At 35.4% G+C, this 18,564-nt stretch overlaps 1 protein-coding gene and 1 pseudogene across 1 annotated transcript in view; both read right to left on the bottom strand.

The window, feature by feature from the left end:
- The window catches only part of DACH2 (dachshund family transcription factor 2), an 813,312-nt gene that overhangs the window by 452,858 nt on the left and 341,890 nt on the right, over positions 1-18,564 (bottom strand). The window lies entirely within an intron of this gene.
- LOC125158001 (uncharacterized) lies at positions 1,244-1,357 on the bottom strand (annotated as a pseudogene).

Genomic DNA, 18,564 nt, shown 5'->3' with positions numbered 1-18,564 from the left:
CAACCACTAAAAAAGTAAAAAAAAAAGAGAAAGCATAATTAATATGCTAAGAAAGAAGAGAAAATAGAATGATGTAAAATGTTCAATTAAAACCAGAGAAGGTAGAAGAAGGGTAGAAGACAAAAATAGAAACAAATAATAAGGACAAAAAAAGAAAACAGTAATGAATATGGTAAATACTAATCCAGCTATATAAATTATTATTTTTAATGTCAATGGCCTAAAATATACCAATAAAATGACAGATATTGTCAGAGTGGATCCAACTATATATTGTATACAAACAAGCCATTTTAAATATAAAGACACATGTAGGTTAAAAATAAATGGATGGAGAATTATATACCATGCTAACACTAATAGAAAGCTGGATTAGCTATATTAACTTCAGACAGGGCAGACTTCAGAGCAAGGAAAATTATTAGGGTTAGAGAGACTCATTACATAATGATAAAAGGGTCAATTATCCAAGAAGACACAACAATCCTTAATGCGTATGCTTCAAACAACACAGCATCAAAATATGTAAGGCAAAAGCTGATAGAACTGTAAGGAAAAATAAATGAATCCACTATTATAGTCATAGATTTCAAAAGATCCAGCAGGCAGAAATCAGTAAGGACATAGTTGAATTCAGTAGCATCATCAACCAACTGCATATAATTGATATGTATAGACTACTTCAACAAACAACAGCAGAATACACATTTTTCTCAAGCTCACATGTAACATTCACTAAAAGAGACCAGATTCAGGGCCATAACATACACCTTAACAAATTTAGAAAAAGAGAAATTGTATAATGTCAGCTGTCATATCATAATGGATTTAAAGGAGAACTAAACAGAAAGATAGCTGAAAAATCCCAAAATACTTGAAGATTTAAAAATACATGTGTCAAAAAAGAACTAAGAGGGGCGCCTGGGTGGCGCAGTCGGTTAAGCGTCCGACTTCAGCCAGGTCACGATCTCGCGGTCCGGGAGTTCGAGCCCGGCGTCGGGCTCTGGGCTGATGGCTCGGAGCCTGGAGCCTGTTTCCGATTCTGTGTCTCCCTCTCTCTCTGCCCCTCACCCGTTCATGCTCTGTCTCTCTCTGTCCCAAAAATAAATAAACGTTGAAAAAAAAAAAAAACTAAAAAAGAACTAAGAAAAATTTTAAATATTTTTTTAAATATTTCAAACTAAATGAAAATGAAAATACAACTCATCAAACGAGGGATCCAGTGAATGCAGTACTAAAAGGGAAATTTAGAGCACTAAATCTATATATTTTACATACCATCTTTGTGCAGCGACCATGCTTGCTAATCTTCTCTGCTCTGTTCCAATTTTACTATATGTGCTGTTGAAGCAAGCACTGAATGTCTATATTTTAAAACAATAAAAATCTGAAACCATTTTCAACGTTTATTTATTTTTGGGACAGAGAGAGACAGAGCATGAACGGGGGAGGGGCAGAGAGAGAGGGAGACACAGAATGGGAAACAGGTTCCAGGCTCCGAGCCATCAGCCCAGAGCCCGACGCGGGCCTCGAACTCACGGACCGCGAGATCGTGACCTGGCTGAAGTCGGACGCTTAACCAACTGCGCCACCCAGGCGCCCCTGAAACCATTTTCAATAAAAATCTGAAAATCACTTTATGACTAGAAAAAGAAGAGCAAATTTAATCTAAAGAAAGAACAAAAAATAATAGTAAGAGAAATAGAAATCAATGAAACTGAAAACAGGAAATCAATAGAGAAAAATCAACACAACCAAAAGTTGATTTTTTGAAAAATTTTATAAAAACACTAAGACTCTAACCATAGAAAGTAAAAAAAAAAAATAGAGAAGACACAAATGTTACTAATATCAGAAATGAAAGAGGGACATCACTACAGATTTCATGGATATTCAAAGGATAATATAAAATATTATAAACAATCATATGCCCATAGATTGATAACCTTTATGAAATGAACCAATTCTTTAAAAACACAATCAGCTGAAGGAGGAGGAGTGGTGGAGTAGGAGGAGGACCCTATGTTTGCCCTCCTCCCTCAAACACAGCTAGATAAGTACCAAATCATTCTGAACACCCAAGAAATTGATCTGAAGACTGACAGAACTGCACAACCAGAGGGAGGTTGGAAACAGAAGGAGGTGTCCACCTTCGTAAGAAGTGTGGACATATGATTATAGGGAGAAAAATGATTATGGGTGTTTCAGATGGGAGGGAGCCCTGGTCGTAGAGAGGAGAGAGGGAGAGAGAAAGAGCTCAGTGCACAGGAGATAAAATAAGAAACACCCTTCCCCAAAACCATTGACTAGGAAAATGAGAGTGTTTGATTATCATGAGTTTTGACAACCAGTGGAACTCAAAAACGAGAGTTTTAGAAGTCCATTCCATGGTCGGTGTGGAGTCTGGTGGGCACAGTGGTGCCCCTGTGGAGGAGGGCAGAGGCTCTGGAGTGGACTGCATGATAGGAGGATCCCCTGAGACACACAAAGAGAGACATTTACTTCTTCTGTAAGTGCATCTGGAAGAGATGGCATTGCCCCACAGGGGACAAAAGATATGGAGGGTGTCATTGCACAGCCCCATTCCTTAGCATAGCGGCAGAGACACCTGCTGAGGGCAGCTAACCTGGACATTGGCTTTTTGCTGTGCTTTGCTCTAAATTATCTGGCTCTGTGTGCCAGTGCAACTGTCCTTCTTTGACAAACCTGCATCAGTCCCAACCCAGCAAGACCCTCCCACCAGAGGACCTGCTTGAGTCTGTGCAAGGCCAGGTCCCTAAAGCGGGGAGTGTTGAAGCTCAGCTGGCCTGCCTGAGATAAAATACAGGTTCCCTGCACTGCCAGGCAGGCAGATAGCCCAGAAACAGACAGGGTGAAGGATTTCTTCTTTGTTCAGAATGATTTGATATTTATCTAGCTGTTTTGACAGCCAGAAAAATATTTGACAGAGACTTGGGATACACAAGGGAAGATTATTTCCTTTTCTGCTAGGGCTTCCCAGACAACAGGGGCCGCAAACTCCACTCTCTGGGGATGAGGGAAATGGCAGGTTCCATTTTTCTCCTCCACCCATTAGCACAGAGCAACTTCAGGGAACAAAACAGTACCAACAGTGGAGGCCTCAGGTGCTTACACCAAGCCCAATCAACCTGTGTTCTGCAGGTGCTTCTTTACTAGAGAAAGTGTGACTGAGAACCAGAGGAGGAGGCTCCTCCTCCAAAAGACCAGGAAAAAAAAAACCTACATGAACAAAGTCTACTGACCATAGAGTGCTGAAAATCTTCAACTCTAGTGGAAATAGGATACGGCTTCTTTTAACAAGCAGACCAGAGCACAACTAGTTAAAACTCACCACACTCTGGACAAAGTCCATATACTCCCCAATGCAGGCAAAGAGAAACTCTGCAAAGGACTGACCTGAAGGAAAGAGCAGCTAAAACACAGCAGCAGAGTGCAGAAGCGTACAACAGAAACACTTCCTGAAGTTCCAGGCCCTGAATAGTATATGACTTCTTCTTAATAAAGCCATTACTCTCAGGAACATGAACCATAACAGGCATTCCTAACACAGAGAAGAAGACAGAGACCCAGAGAAAATTCAAAAATAGAGTTATTCATCTGAAAAGGAAGAAGAATAGGTCACAGCCAGAGATGTAATTGAAATAGATATAAGTAATATGTCTGATCTAGAATTTAAAGTGACAATCATAAGGATACTACCTAAGTTTGAGAATAGCATAGAAGACACCAGGGAATCACTTACCACAGATTTAAAAGACTTAAGAAGTAGTCAGGTTGAAAAAAAATGCTATAAATGAGATGCAAAATGGACTGATTATAATGACCACACGGATGCAGTAAGCAGAGGAATTAATAATTGATATAGAAGATAAAATTAGGGGAAATAATGAAGCTGAAATAAGAGGGGAAGAAAAATATAAGATCACAAATGTATATTTAGGAAACGCAGTGACCCATTAAAGGTAATAACATTCATATCACAGGAGTCCCAGAAGAAGAGAGGGGAAAAGGAGCCAAAGGTTTATTTGGGGAAATAATAGTTAAAAACTTCAATAATTTGGGGAAGGAAACAGATATCCAAATAAAGGAGCCACAGATAGCTCCCATCAAAATCAACAAAAGGAGGACAACACCAAGACATATTGTAGTAAAATTTGCAAAACAGAAAAGAATTCTAAAAGCAGCAAGGGAAAAGAAATCCCTAACTTACAAGAGAAGACAAATAAGTTTAATAGCAGGCCTATTCACAGAAACTTGGCAGGCCAGGAATTGCATGATATATTCAATATGCAGAATGGGAAAAAAATATGCAGCCAAGAATACTTTATACAGTAAGACTGATATTGATAACATAAGGAGAGATCAAGAGTTTCTCAGACAGGGCTGCCTGGGTGGCTCAGTCACTTAAGCGACTGACTTCAGCTCAGGTCATAATCTCACGGTTCATGATTTCAAACCTGCATCGGGCTCTGTGCTGACAGCTCAGAGCCTGGTGTCTGCTTTGGATTCTGTGTCTCCCTCTCTCTCTGCCTCTCTCTGTCTCTGTCTCTGTCTCTCTCTCTCAAAAATAAATAAACATTAAAAAAATCTAGTAAAAAATAAAAAACATGTTTCTCGGACAAACAAACAAAAAAAAGAGTTCATGACCATTAAACCTGGAAAGAAATATTTAAAGGGACTCTTTCAGTGGGAAAGAAAGAAAAAGTAATAAAGATTAGAAAGAAACAGAGAAAACCTCCAGAAACAATGACTTTACAGATAAAAAAGGGCACCACATTCATATATATCAATAATCACTGAGTGTAAATGGACTATGCTCCAATCAAAATACATAAGGTATCAGAATGGATAAAAATACAAGACCCATCTATATGATGCCTAAAAGAGGCCTATTTTAGACCTAAAGACACATGCAGATAAACAGTGAGGAGATGGAGAACAATTTACCATGCTAATGGATATCAAAAGAAAGCCAGAGTAGCCGTACTTATATCAGACAAGCTAGATTTTAAACCAAAGACTAAAAAGAGATGAACAGGGGCACGACATCATAATAAAGGGGTCTATCCAACCAGAAGATCTAACAATTTTAAATACATATGCCCTCAACTTGGGAGAAACAAAATATATAAAACAATTAAAAACAAACAAAGTACATGGCGCCTGGGTGGCTCGTCAGTTAAATGTTGGACTTCAGCTCAGGTCATGATCTCACAGTTCATGGGTTCAAGCCCCACATTGGGCTCTGTGCTGACAGCTCAGAGTCTGGAGCCTGCTTCAGCTTCTGTGTTCCCCTCTGTCTGCTCCTCCCCACTCACACTCTGTCTCTCTCTCACTCTCAAAAATAAATAAAACATTTAAAAAAACAAATTAACTCTTTGATAATAATACAATAATAGTAGGGGACTTGAACACCTCACTTGAATCAATGGACAGATCTCCTAATGAGAAAATCAACAAGGAAACAATGACTTTGAATGACTCACTGGACTGGATCGACTAACAGAAATATTCAGAACATTTCATCCTAAAATAGAATAAACATTCTTTTCAAGAACACATAGGACATTCTCAACAATGCCTCACATACTGGGTCACAAATCAGGTCTCAAGTACAAAAAGATTAAGATCAGAGCATGCATATTTTCCAACCACAAACACTATAAAAGTTGAGGTAAACCACAAGAAAAAATAATTGGAAAGACAACAAATACATTGCAGTTAAAGAACATCCTTCTAAAGAATGAATGGGTTAACAAGGAATTTAAGGAATAAATTAAAAAAAATACATAGAAACAAATAAAAATGAAAGCACAACAGTCCAAAACCTTTGGTATGTACAAAAAGCGGTCATAAGAGGGATGTATATGGCAATATAGGCCTAACTCAAGAAGCAAAAAAAATCTCAAATACACAACCTAACCTTAAACTTAAAGGGGCTAGAAAAAGAACAGTAAATCAAGACTAAAGTCAGCAGAAGAAGGGAAATAATAAAAAGCAGAACAGAAATAAATGATATAAAAACAAACAAAAAAACACTAGAACAGATCAAATAAACCAGGAATTGCTTCTTTGAAAGAACTCTAAAATTGATAAACCCCTAGCCACTCTTATCAAAAAGAAAAGAAGAAGGATCCAAATTAATAAAATCATGAAGGAGTGGTTAGAGATCATAACCAACACCAGAAAAACACAATAAATTATAAGAGAATATTATAAAAATTATATTCCAACTAATCGCACAATTTAGAAGAAATCGATAAATTCCTAGAAATATATAAACTACCAAAAATGAAACAGGAAGAAATGGAAAATTTGACAGACCAGTAACCAGCAAAGAAACTGAGTTGGTAGTCAAAGATCTCCCAAAATACAAAAGTGCAGGGTCAAATGGCTTTGAAGGGGAATTCTACCAAACATTTAAAGAAGTGTTAATACTCATTCTTCTCAAACCATTTGAAAAAGTAGAAATGGACAGAAAACCCCCAAACCCATTCTACATGGAAAGCATTACATTAATTCCAAAAATAGACAAACCCCACTAAAAAGGAGCATTACAGGCCAATATCCTTGATGAACATGGATTCAAAATTTCTAACGAGATACTAGCAAATCAAATCCAACAGTACATTAAAATAATCATTCAGCAGGATCAAGTGAGATTTATTCCTAGGCTCCAAGGGTGGTTCAATATTGACAAATCAATCAACATAAAACACCACATTAATAAAAGGATAAGAACCACATGATTCTTATCATGTAAATGTAAAAAAAAACACATTTAACAAAATACAAAATACAAAAAAGTATGGATAAATGGAACATACCTCAACATCATAAAGGCCATATAAGAAAGACCCACAGCTAATATCATCCTCAGTGGGGAAAAACTAAAGGTTTTCCTCTTTGTTTAGGAGCAAGACAGGGATGACCACTCTCACTATAGTTATTTAACATAGTACTGGAAGTCTTAGCTTCAGCAATAAGACAACAAGAAGAAATAAAAGACATCCCAATTGGCAAGGAAGAAGTGAAACTTTCAATATTCCCAGACAACATGATACTCTATGTAGAAAACTTGAAAGACTCCACCAAAAATTTGCTAGACCTGAAACACAAATTCAGTCAAGTCAGAGGAAACAAAATTAACATACAGAAATCTGTTGAATTTCTATACACCAATAATGAAGCAGCAGAAAAAGAAACCAAGGAATCCATACCATTTAGAACTACCCCCAAAACCATACAATAACTAGGAATAATTCTAACCAAATAGGTGAAAGATCTGTTCTCTGAAAACAACAGAACACTAATGAAAGAAATTGAAGGTAACAAAAAGAAATGAAAAAATGTTCCATACTCATGGATTTGAAGAAAAAATATTGATTAAAATATGGATAAAATTTGCTACCCAAAGCAATCTACACATTTAATGCAATCCCTATGAAAATACCACCAGCATTTTTCACAGAACTAGAACAAACAATCCTAAAATGTTTTATCAATAAAAAAAAAAAAACAAATGGTCAAAGCAATCCTGAAAAATAAAAGAAAAGATGCAGGTATTACCATTCTGAACTTCCAGCTGTATTAAAAAGTGAAACAATAAAGACAGTATGGTACTGGCACAAAAACAGACATTTAGATCAATGGAACAGAATAAAAAATCCAGAAATGGACCCACAACCATATGGTCAACTAATCTTTGACAAAGCAGAGAATATCCAATGGAAAAAAGATAGTCTCTTCAACAAATGGTGTTTGGAAAACTGGACAGCAAAATGCAAAAGAATGAAACTGGACCACTTAAACCATACACAAAAATTAATATAAAATTTAAGAAATACATAGATATTAGACAGGAATTCATTAGAATCCTGGAAGAGAACGTAGGCACCAAACTCTTTGACATCAGTCTGAACAATTTCTTACTAGACATGTCTCCTGAGGTAAGAGAAGCAAATGCAAAGATAAGTTATTGAACTTCATGAATATAAAAAATTTCTACACAGTGAAGAAAACAATCAACAAAACTAAAAGGTAACCTGTGTAATGGTAGAAGATATTTGTAAATTACATATCTGATAAATGGTTAGTATCCAAAATCTATAAAGAACTTAGCAAACTGAATACCCAAAAACAAATAATCAAGAATTGGGCAGAAGACATGAATATATATTTTTCGCAAGAAGACATAGATGACCAACAGACACACAAAGAGATGCTCAACATCGCTCCTCACCAGGGAATTACATATCAAAACAAGGATGAGATATCACCTCACACCTGTTAGAATGGCTAAAATTAACAACACAGGAAACAACAGATTTTGGGGAGGATTGGGAAAATGGGGAACCTCTTACACTGTTGGTGGGAAGGAAAACTGGTGCAACTACTTTGAAAAACATTATGGAGGGTCCTCAAAAAGTTAAAAATATAACTTCCCTATGACCAAACAAGTGCACTACTAGGTATTTACCCAAAGAATACAAAAATACTGATTCAAAGTGGCATGTGCACTACTATCAACAGTAGCCAAGTTATGGAAAAAGGCCAGATGTCCTGACTTATGAATGGGTAAAGATGTGGCATATATATATATATATATATATATATATATATACACACACACACAATGGAATATTTCTCAGCCATCAAAAAGAAAGAAGTCTTGTTATTTGTAACAATGTGGATGGAGCTAGGGTGTATTATGCTAAGCAAAATAAGTCAGACAAAGATAACTACCATATGATTTCACTCATATGTGGAATTTAAGAAACAAATCAGGCAAACATAAGGGAAGAGGGGAAAAAAAAGAGACAGAAGCAAGCCATAAGAGACTCTCAACTATAGAGAACAAACTGAGGGTTGATGGAGGGGAGGTGGGCTGCAGAAGGTCTAAATAGGTGATGGGTATTAAGGAGAGCACTTGTTTTGTGGAGGACTGAATGTTATATGTAAGTGATGAATCACTAAATTCTACTCCTGAAAACAATATCACACTATATGTTAACTAAGTGGAATTTAAATTAAAATTTGGAAAAAATAAAAGAAATGGGCAAAATACATGAATAGACATTTTTTCAAAGAAAACATACAGATGCCCAACGTCACTCATCATCAGGGAAATACAAATCAAAACCACAATGAGATACAACTTCACACCTGTCAGAATGTCTAAAATGAACAACACAGAAAATAACAGATGTTGGCGAGGATGTGGAGAAAGGGAAACTCTCTTATACTGTTGGTAGGAATGCAAACTGGTAAATCCATTCTGGGAAACAGTGTGGAGATTCCTCAAAAATTTAAAAATAGAACTACCCTGTGATCCAGCAATTGCACTACTACATATTTACCCAAAGGATACAAAAATAATGTTTCGAAGGAGCACATGCACCTGGATGTTTATAGCAGCATTATCAACAATAGCCAAACTATAGAGAGAGTCCAAATGTCCATCTACTGATAAATGGATAAAAAAGAGGTGGTATAAACATTACCAGAAAACTACAGACTAACTTCTCATAATACCTCAGCAAAATATTAGCAAATCAAACTTACAACGTATAATAAGAATTTTACACCAAGAGCAGGTGGGGTTTATTCTAGGTATGGTTCAGCTTTTGATAATCAATTAATATACTCCATCACATGAATGAACCAAAGGAGAAAACTAGTTGTGTTGTATTCATACTTATGCTTTCTATATTAAATATTAAAAAAAAAACTCAGGAAGAGGACAATGCAACTGGCCTCAGTTCCACTTTGCCACAGGAATTTAGTCTTGAACAAGATGAAAACAAGAGTCAACTGATTTTGAGAAAAAGGTGAACACTAATTGAAGGGTTCCACTATACCCTTAATTCAAAAGATAGTTGATAAAAATTTTCTTATGAACATAACTTAATTTTTAATAGTACATCAACGGAAATTTTAGAATTATGGTATTGTCCAGTGGGAAATCTATAACTCAAAGTACAGCTCATATTTCATAATACATTGTAAATTAATTATTGATTAATGAACTATAGATCTCCTTCAGGGCAATTACAGAAGATATATTAAGGTATTCTGGAATATATTTACTAGTAAATCAAACTCAGTTAAAATCAGTCAATACTCATAAATTATTATGGAATAAAAATATTCATAATGCAAATGCCACAAATTTAGTGGAGACAGAGATTTCATTTCTTTGGATCACTAATCCTTTATTTTATTTGTAAAAAGGGTGGCTAGGCTGCTTTAAGAATGAGTATGCAGGGTCACCTGGGTGGCTCAGTTTCCTCTAAATGGAGTATGCAAACTAACATTTTACTAAATGGAAACCCATTTATATACACTGCTACAGGGTCCATAGGCCTTTAGAAACAATATAAATCTGCAATTGTATTTTCCTTTCAGAATTAATCCAAAACGGCCCCTATTTAGTATCCAAACCCAATAAAAAGCAGTTGGGAAATTTTTTTGAAGTCACACTTCACATGTTTTTGAGAACTTAATATTGAATGGATCAAAATTTTTGTTAGTCACATTTGCTCTGATTGAGGTCAAATTTAAATTTTAGTATGTTATGATTTAAGTTTCTGCTAATAGGAATATAATTTAAAAGTTCAAGTTAGGGGCACCTGGGTGGCTTAATCGGTTAAGCATCCAACTCTTGATCATGGCTCTGGTCAAGATCTCACAGTTCATGGGTTCAAGACCCACATCAGGCTCTATGCTGATAGCACAGATGGAGCCTGCTTCAGATTGTCTCTATCCCTTTCTTTTTGCTCCTCCCCTGTTCGTGTGCGCTCTCTCTCTCTCTCTCTCTCTCTCTCAAAATAAATAAACTTAAAATATTTTAAAATTTCAAGTTAATACAAGCTGGGAAATACAAAAATTTTCAGTATAAGTTTCTCATTATTTCTGAAATAATCTTATATTTAATCACAATTTGAAAACCTTGTTGATGAAAATTCTTGACAATTATGGAAATTAATTGCCACAACAGAGGCTAGAATTGAGAATTTAGATGTTTTTCAAAATTTAAACCCGTCATCAGATTATGAGTCACAACTCATTTACTCACTTGGCATTCCTTTAATTTAGCTCTGACAAATGATACTTTTTCCACCAAATTCCATTTGAAGAGAATTCAGGACAAAACAGTGGTGGGAGGAAGGAACTTCTTTGAATACACATGACAAAGACAAAATGGAAACTGGTCACACATGAAATAGATAGTTTAGAAATTTCTGCAGCTGTACTTCAGTATTTTCAGACTACAAAATGATTTTGCATAATAAAATATGTTTCTATACTTTTACTTGAGTCACAGAGTTAAGTATGCATATCAAGATGAATAAGTGAACCATCGAGATAAGTTTTTTTTTTCTTGGAGAGATTGAAAAAATATTATACAGTAACCAATCAGGATATCATAATTGAAAAAAACACCTCAAGTTCTGAAAAAGCACAATTTTTTAAGTTTATTTATTTATTTTTGAGAGAGAGAGTAAATGGGGGAGGGGCAGAGAGAGAGGAAGAGCCCAACATGGGGCTCAAACCCACAAACGATGAGATCATAACCTGAGTTGAAGTCGGATGCTTAACCAACTGAGCCACCCAGGCACCCCTGTTCTTCTTTCTTAGTACAGTAAACACATGATAATATGCCACCATTGAAAAATTAAATGCAGGGTTAATTTCTTAGCCTGATTTTACAGAACAGTTTAACAATCTATTTACATAATCCCCTCAAAAAAGACCAAAAAAAAATGAACTTAAACCATGTATTTATTACCACAATTGCAGCATAATGGTTCTTCCAGCCAAATCATCTATCAAAGGTACCAATAACTTGAAAAATGGAGTTTCATCTCCTTTTATTTTCTTGACCCATGCTCTAGTGAAAGTTCTAAGTGCCTAGCACACTAGCTGGTATACAGAAGGTATATGAAAAAAGAAAGTAGAAAAGGAAAGCTAAAATTAATCTGGATAAATCTGAAACACCCAGCAAATTTATCACAGAAATCGCAATACCATATGCGAGCTTTACATATTTACCTATGAGAGCCTAAAAAGGCAATGTTTTTCTAGACACCACTAAAGAAAATAGCAACCTATAATCTCATGGATTAGGTATGAAAGTATTTCTTCCACCAATTTGATGTATGTATTTCACTGACACATATACTCTTCCTGTATATCAGGCATTGTCCTAAGGCCATTACAAATAATAACTCATTTAATTCTTAAGTTAGCCTTAGGGGTAGATACTATTATTATCATCATCCTTATTTTACAGATTAAGAAACTAAAAGACACCCAGTTTAAGCAACGTGTCCAGGATCACATAACTAGCAAATGAGGAATCTAGGGTTAGAGTCTCCTCAGTCTGGTTCCAAAGTTCATGTGTTCGACCACAACACTATACTTCTTCTAAGAATGATTTTATTGATGTTCTACAATAATTCTCCAATGACATAATTGTATCCTATAGTCTTAACAGTTTCATTTTCATAATGTAATTCAAAATACACAAGCACAACTTTTAATTAGGGTACAACTCTCATCCAGCCATATAAGTGTAAAATTTTGTTAATCTAAAAATAAAATTCTAATGAAAGTAACTTCATAGATAAGTCTTTGAGCCATTTATAAATCTGTCATTCTATAAATGAGGTTTTGAGTCTCCAATGTACACTGTTATATGTAAGTCACACAATGACAACTTACATGTCTATAATCAAGATATTTGCCTGGAATGTTCTCAGTGAAATAAGTCAGAGAAAGACAAATACTGTATGATCTCACTTATATGTGGAATTTAAAAACAACAAATTCATTGAAACAAAGAATAGAATGGTGGTTACCAGGGGCTGAGGGATTGGAGAAATGGAGAAATGCTGGTCAAACGTGCAAGCTTTCAGTTATAAGATGAATAGGATTCATAGTGACTATTAACAATATTGTATTATACAGTTGAAAATGCTGAGAATAAAGCTTTAATGCTCTCACCATAACAAAAACAAAATGATAATTATGTGAGGTGAAGGATATGTTAACTAAAACTTTATTGTTGTAAACATTTCCCAATACTTTTGTGTATTAAATCATCACATTGTACACCTTAAACTTGTACATTGTGATATGTCAATTATATCTCAGTAAAGATGGAAATAATATACATTTATCTGGGACATCTGGAACACCTAAGTGTTCTTCCAAGTTTCACATGAATGACATTTCTTCTCAGTCTGCTTTTTTCTGGTCCTTTTTATCTTTCTCAGTGTATATTACTATATACTATAGAGGCTACAGAGGGAACTACATAAGCTTTTAGTAATGGAAGAAACCCTCTTTTGTCAGAGAGGATTACTGTCACTCAGTACCAGTGGAAACAGAACCCTGAGCTCATTTGGTGGTTTTTATTTAATATTCTAGTCTAACTTGTTCAAAAACGTAGCAGTGCAAAATGTCATAAGAAGATGTAAACACTCATGGAATTCTTTTTTGTACCTACAAACAAAATGAAAAAAGAAAACCTGTTCACTTCTTGTTCCTCAAACTTTCCCAAGTTTCTGATATTCTATGTTAACATTTCAGCTTACTTTGGGGACTTTGTAGACTTCCCTGATGGAGCATGTTTCAGTGGCAGCCAACAGTGTATCTTGAGCATGCTTGTCAATCCACATAAAACAAAAAATTTTCTTTTTTGTTAAAATGAGTTTTCTCTGGGGGCGCCTGGGTGGCTCAGTTGTTTGAGTGTCCTAATTTCGGCTCAGGTCATGGTCTCACAGTTCATGAGTTCGAGCCCTGCATCAGGCTTTGTGATGACAGCTCAGAGCCTGGAGCATGCTTTGGATTATGTGTCTCCCTCTCTCTCTGCCCCTCCCCACACATACTCTGTCTCTCTCAAAAATAAACACTAAAAAAATGAGTTTTCTCTGGACCTTGAAATGTTTATTATGGATTTGACAATACAGAAAAAAACAAATGATTTTTTTCACCAAGACCATAAAAACTCAAACTAAATATGAGAAATTCATTGTTAATTCAAAGCCTTTATTTTAAAGTTTTATTTTAATTCCAGTTAGTTAACATGAAGTGTTATATTAGTTTCAGGTGTAAAATATAGTAATTTAACACTTCCATACATAACCCTGTACTCATCACATATACACTCCTTAATCCCCAACATCTATAACCCATCCCCCTCCCCAACTCCACTCTGGTAACCATCATTTTGTTCTCTACAATTAAGAGTCAGTTTCTTGGTCTTACTCTTTCTCTCTTTTTTTCTCCTTTGATCATTTATTTTATTTCCTAAATTCCACATATGAGTGAAATCAGATGGTATTTGTCTAACTCTGGCTGACATCTTTTGCTTAGCATTATACTCTCTAGTACCATCTATGTTGTTGCAATTTGCAGGACTTCATTCTTATTTATGGTAATATTCCAGTGTATATATACCTCTTATTTATCCATTCATTGGTTGATGAACATTTGGGCTGTTTCCACAGTTTGGCAATTGTAGATAATGCTGCTATAAATACTAGGGTGCATGTGTCCCTTTGAATTTGTAATTTTTAATCTTTTGGGTAAATACCTAGTAGTGTGATTGCTGAATCATATGATAGTTCTGTTTTTAACTTTTGGGGGAACCTTAATACTGTTTTCCAGACTGAATGTTCCAGTTTGCATTTTCACCAAGAGTGCAAGAGTGTCCCTCTTTCTCCACATCCTTGTGAACACCTTTTGTTTTATGTGTTTTTATTTTAGGCATTTTGACAGGTGTGATGTGATATCTCATTATAGTTTTGATTTGTATTTCCCTGATGGTGAGCCATGTTGAGCATCTTTTCATATGTCTGTTGGCCATCTGTATGTCCTTTTGGATAAATTGTCTATTCATGTCTTCTGCCCATTATTAATTGGATTATTCCTTTTTTGGGTGTTGAATTTTATTTGTTCCTTATATATTTTGGATATAGCCCTTCATCAAATATGTCATTTGCAAATATCCTCTCCAATTCTGTAGGTTGCCTTTTAGTTTTGTTAATTGTTTCCTTTGCTGTGCAGAACCTTTTTCTTTGGATGAAGTCCTGATGGTTTATTTTTGATTTTGTTTCTGTTGCCTCAGAAGATATATCTAGAAAGAAGTTGCTATGGCCAATCTCAAAAAAGTTACTTGCCTGTGTTCTCCTCTACGATTTTTAGAGTTTCATGTCTCATATTTAGGTGTTTAACCAATTTTTAATTCATTTTTGTATATGGTGTAAGAACATGATCCAGTTTCATTCTTTTGCATGTTTTCCCAATGTCGCCTTAAAAGATTTATCACAGGGGCACCTGGATGACTCAGTCCGTTGAGGGTTTGAATCTTAATTTTGGCTCAAGACTTGGTCCCAGGGTTGTGGGATGAAGCCCCGCATTGGGCTCTGCACTGAAACTGTGGAGCCTGATTGGAATTCTGTCTTTCTCTCTCTCTCTCTCTCTCTCTCTCTCTCTCTCTCTCTCTCTCTCTCTCAAAAAAGAGAAACTGTAAAAAAATATTTACCAAAAAGAGAATAATAAACAGTTTATTTACAAGTTTAACTTCATGAGTTGTTTAAAAAGGCATAAGTCAAATAGATGACTAGTGAAAATTCAAAACAACCACTGTGTACTTAATGGTACAAATTATACAACTAATCTTGAGGAAATAATGTAACCACTAAGAACTTTAAATTTTAAGAGACTATACAAATGACTGCTGGTATTGTTCTCATTACACTGCTATTATGTTGTTTTTATTATACTTGTTATAATTCTGTGGCAATGTAATGATATTATAACAGAGTTGCTGAGTCACTCTGTGTATGGCATTCAGACTCATACATTTAAATAATTCTATCATTTCATTCACTACACTACCTATGACAATCATCACATTCACATTTTCTGTCTGATCTTTAATCTTCTCAGTTGGATACATATCTTCAAAAGCTCACATTATTCTTGTGATTCATGACTATTATGAAAAAGTTTCTGGTCATTAAATCCATTTGAACACAATATTCTAAGTGAAATAGCATTTGTTTCATTTTTCTTTTTCACCTCTTTTCCTCAATTGGTTTTAAAAATTATTCTGAGCATTACGTAGGCCATTACTTCATCCTTAGATAATTCAATAAAACCAATTTGGTTAAAAAATGACCCCAATTTTTCAAGACACACAAAATTGACTTAAGTCTGGCTATAAACATTTTTAAAAACCATCATGAGAGGAATGTAAGTTTGCCTTCTGCAGCTTCCGGTCTTTCATTGGAGAAGCTATGAATCCATTAAAAAATTACTATATATGACTGCTATGGCTAGATTATTTTAACACTCAACCCTAAAGAACAGAGGATATTTACTCAATGAACTCAATAGTTAAAATGTAGACTACTTCAAGGCAGCAAACTAGTTCCCTTTGGGATTTTGGTTGGGGGATGGGTCAGGGAGATGGCACTGGCCAGTGCCTTTGTTCCCTGCTGAGCTGAGCTCTGTCTTCCTGGGATCAACAACTCTCCCTCCCATTGTCCTCTAGCCCTCCTGCTCTCTGAGCAGACCTGTTGACTTATAACATTCCAGATGTTAAGTCCTGCTGTCTGTCAGAACTCACTCCATCCAGCCCCTCTGCTTTTGCAAGCCATACTTTGGGGGTTCTGCCTTGCCAGGCAGGCTGCCCCTCCACCGCCCTGGCTCCCTCCTGCCAGTCCCTGTAGCCCTCACCACCTCTCTGCCCTTCCTACCCTCTTCCGTGGGCCTCTTGTCTGCACTTGGCTCTGGACACTCTGTTCTGCTAGTCTTCTGGCAGTTTTCTGGGTTATTTAGGCAGGTGTAGGTGGAATCTAAGTGATCCGCAGGACGTGTGGTGAGCCCAGCCTCCTTCTACACTGCCATCTTCCTGGCTGTCCCCTCAGGACAAGATAATCTTTCAATCAAATGTGACTGGTACAATAATAAGCATTTTCAGTTGGCTCCAGGAAGTGCACTAATGGATTAGATCCTTTATGCTCAGTTCTCTTCTATAAAGCCAGTCCCTAACTACCACCTACAGTGTAATTGCCAGATTCAGATAAAATTGAATTAAAACAGTTTAGAAAAGCACTGTTAAATAAAAATAAATACAATGTGAATTATACATGTAATTTTAAATCTTCTAGTAGTCATATTTTTAAAAAGACAAAGAAATCAGTGACATTAATTTTAATAATATTTTAGTTAACCCAGTATATCCAAAATATTATAAATCCAACATATAATCAATACTGCAAACATATTTGGTATTCTTTTTTCATATTAAGTCTTCAAAACCTAATGTGTACTTCACTTACAGGACATCTCAAATTGGACTACCACACTTCAAGTACTCAAGAATTACAAAAAGCTGGTTACTACCTAGCCTATGGGACACTGCAGGTTTTACTACCTAGCATATTGGACACTGCAGGTTTAGAGCCACACAATATAAAACTATAATACAAACTATAAAATGTATTACAGAAAATATAATGCAAACTATAAAAATAAGTTTAGAAATGCCAGATAAGTTAGCCTATACTTCCTCAAACCTTTCCACAATATTGCATAAATTGATAGGAATCTGTCACTAGAGTTCATTGAAATCTGATGAATTTTATAAAAGCCTGTTTGAAAATATTCTGCATTTTGTGCAATACTGACACAAAGGAATTTCTCATTTTCATCTCCAAAGGTTGTGTTATTGCTGTGTCTGATTTATCTTTATGAAATTCTAAACATTCTACATTTCAGAAAAGAAACTGCATAAATTCTGAAACGCACTTCAAAACAGTAATTTTATTAAAAACAACGAAGAGATGTAGAATCCTTCTCATTATTCTTTGAATTATATTATTAAATATTAGAACTTCATCCTCCAAAAACACCTTTAGATTACATTTGAAAGAATTGTTTAATTCAATATTCCAAGTGTTTTTCTTTTCCCAAATCAAAATAATATTTGGCTTACTTAAACATTAGTGGATACAATTTATAGGAAGTATGAGGGGAAATGCAGCGGGTAAAAGAAAAAAATGATAGGGCCAAGTTAAAGTGAATCCATGGAGATATGTTTCACACTATTTATATAGCTTTGTTAATATCCCAATTTTTGTGTTCTTCATAAAAGTATATAAATGTATTCTCTGTATTTTTGCAAGTCCACAAAATCTAAGGTTTTACAAAGGACAAATTGAGAGATAATCTAAGATGGCCTTTATTTATATATTCAACAACCTGCATATGCAATGAGCCATGCCAGGTACTAAGAATAGAATGAAAAGCAAGTAGATCTGGCCCTGGATTAACAGAGCCTGTAACCACATATTTGGCTTTTAAGTCTCCAACCTACCCTTTATTTATATAAAAGGGCAGAAATATCAATCAATATTATCTCCAAATAATTAGATACATTACCAAAAATAAGTTTAGACACCAGTTTCCTTAATATTGATACATGAAGAAAAAAAAGGTGCCCGGGAAGATGGTGGCGTAGGAGGA

Source organism: Prionailurus viverrinus, chromosome X, assembly GCF_022837055.1.
Source record: "Prionailurus viverrinus isolate Anna chromosome X, UM_Priviv_1.0, whole genome shotgun sequence".
NCBI classification, from domain to species: domain Eukaryota; kingdom Metazoa; phylum Chordata; class Mammalia; order Carnivora; family Felidae; genus Prionailurus; species Prionailurus viverrinus.
Note: the sequence above shows the minus strand (reverse complement) of the source record. Positions and strands in the feature narration are given on the sequence as shown.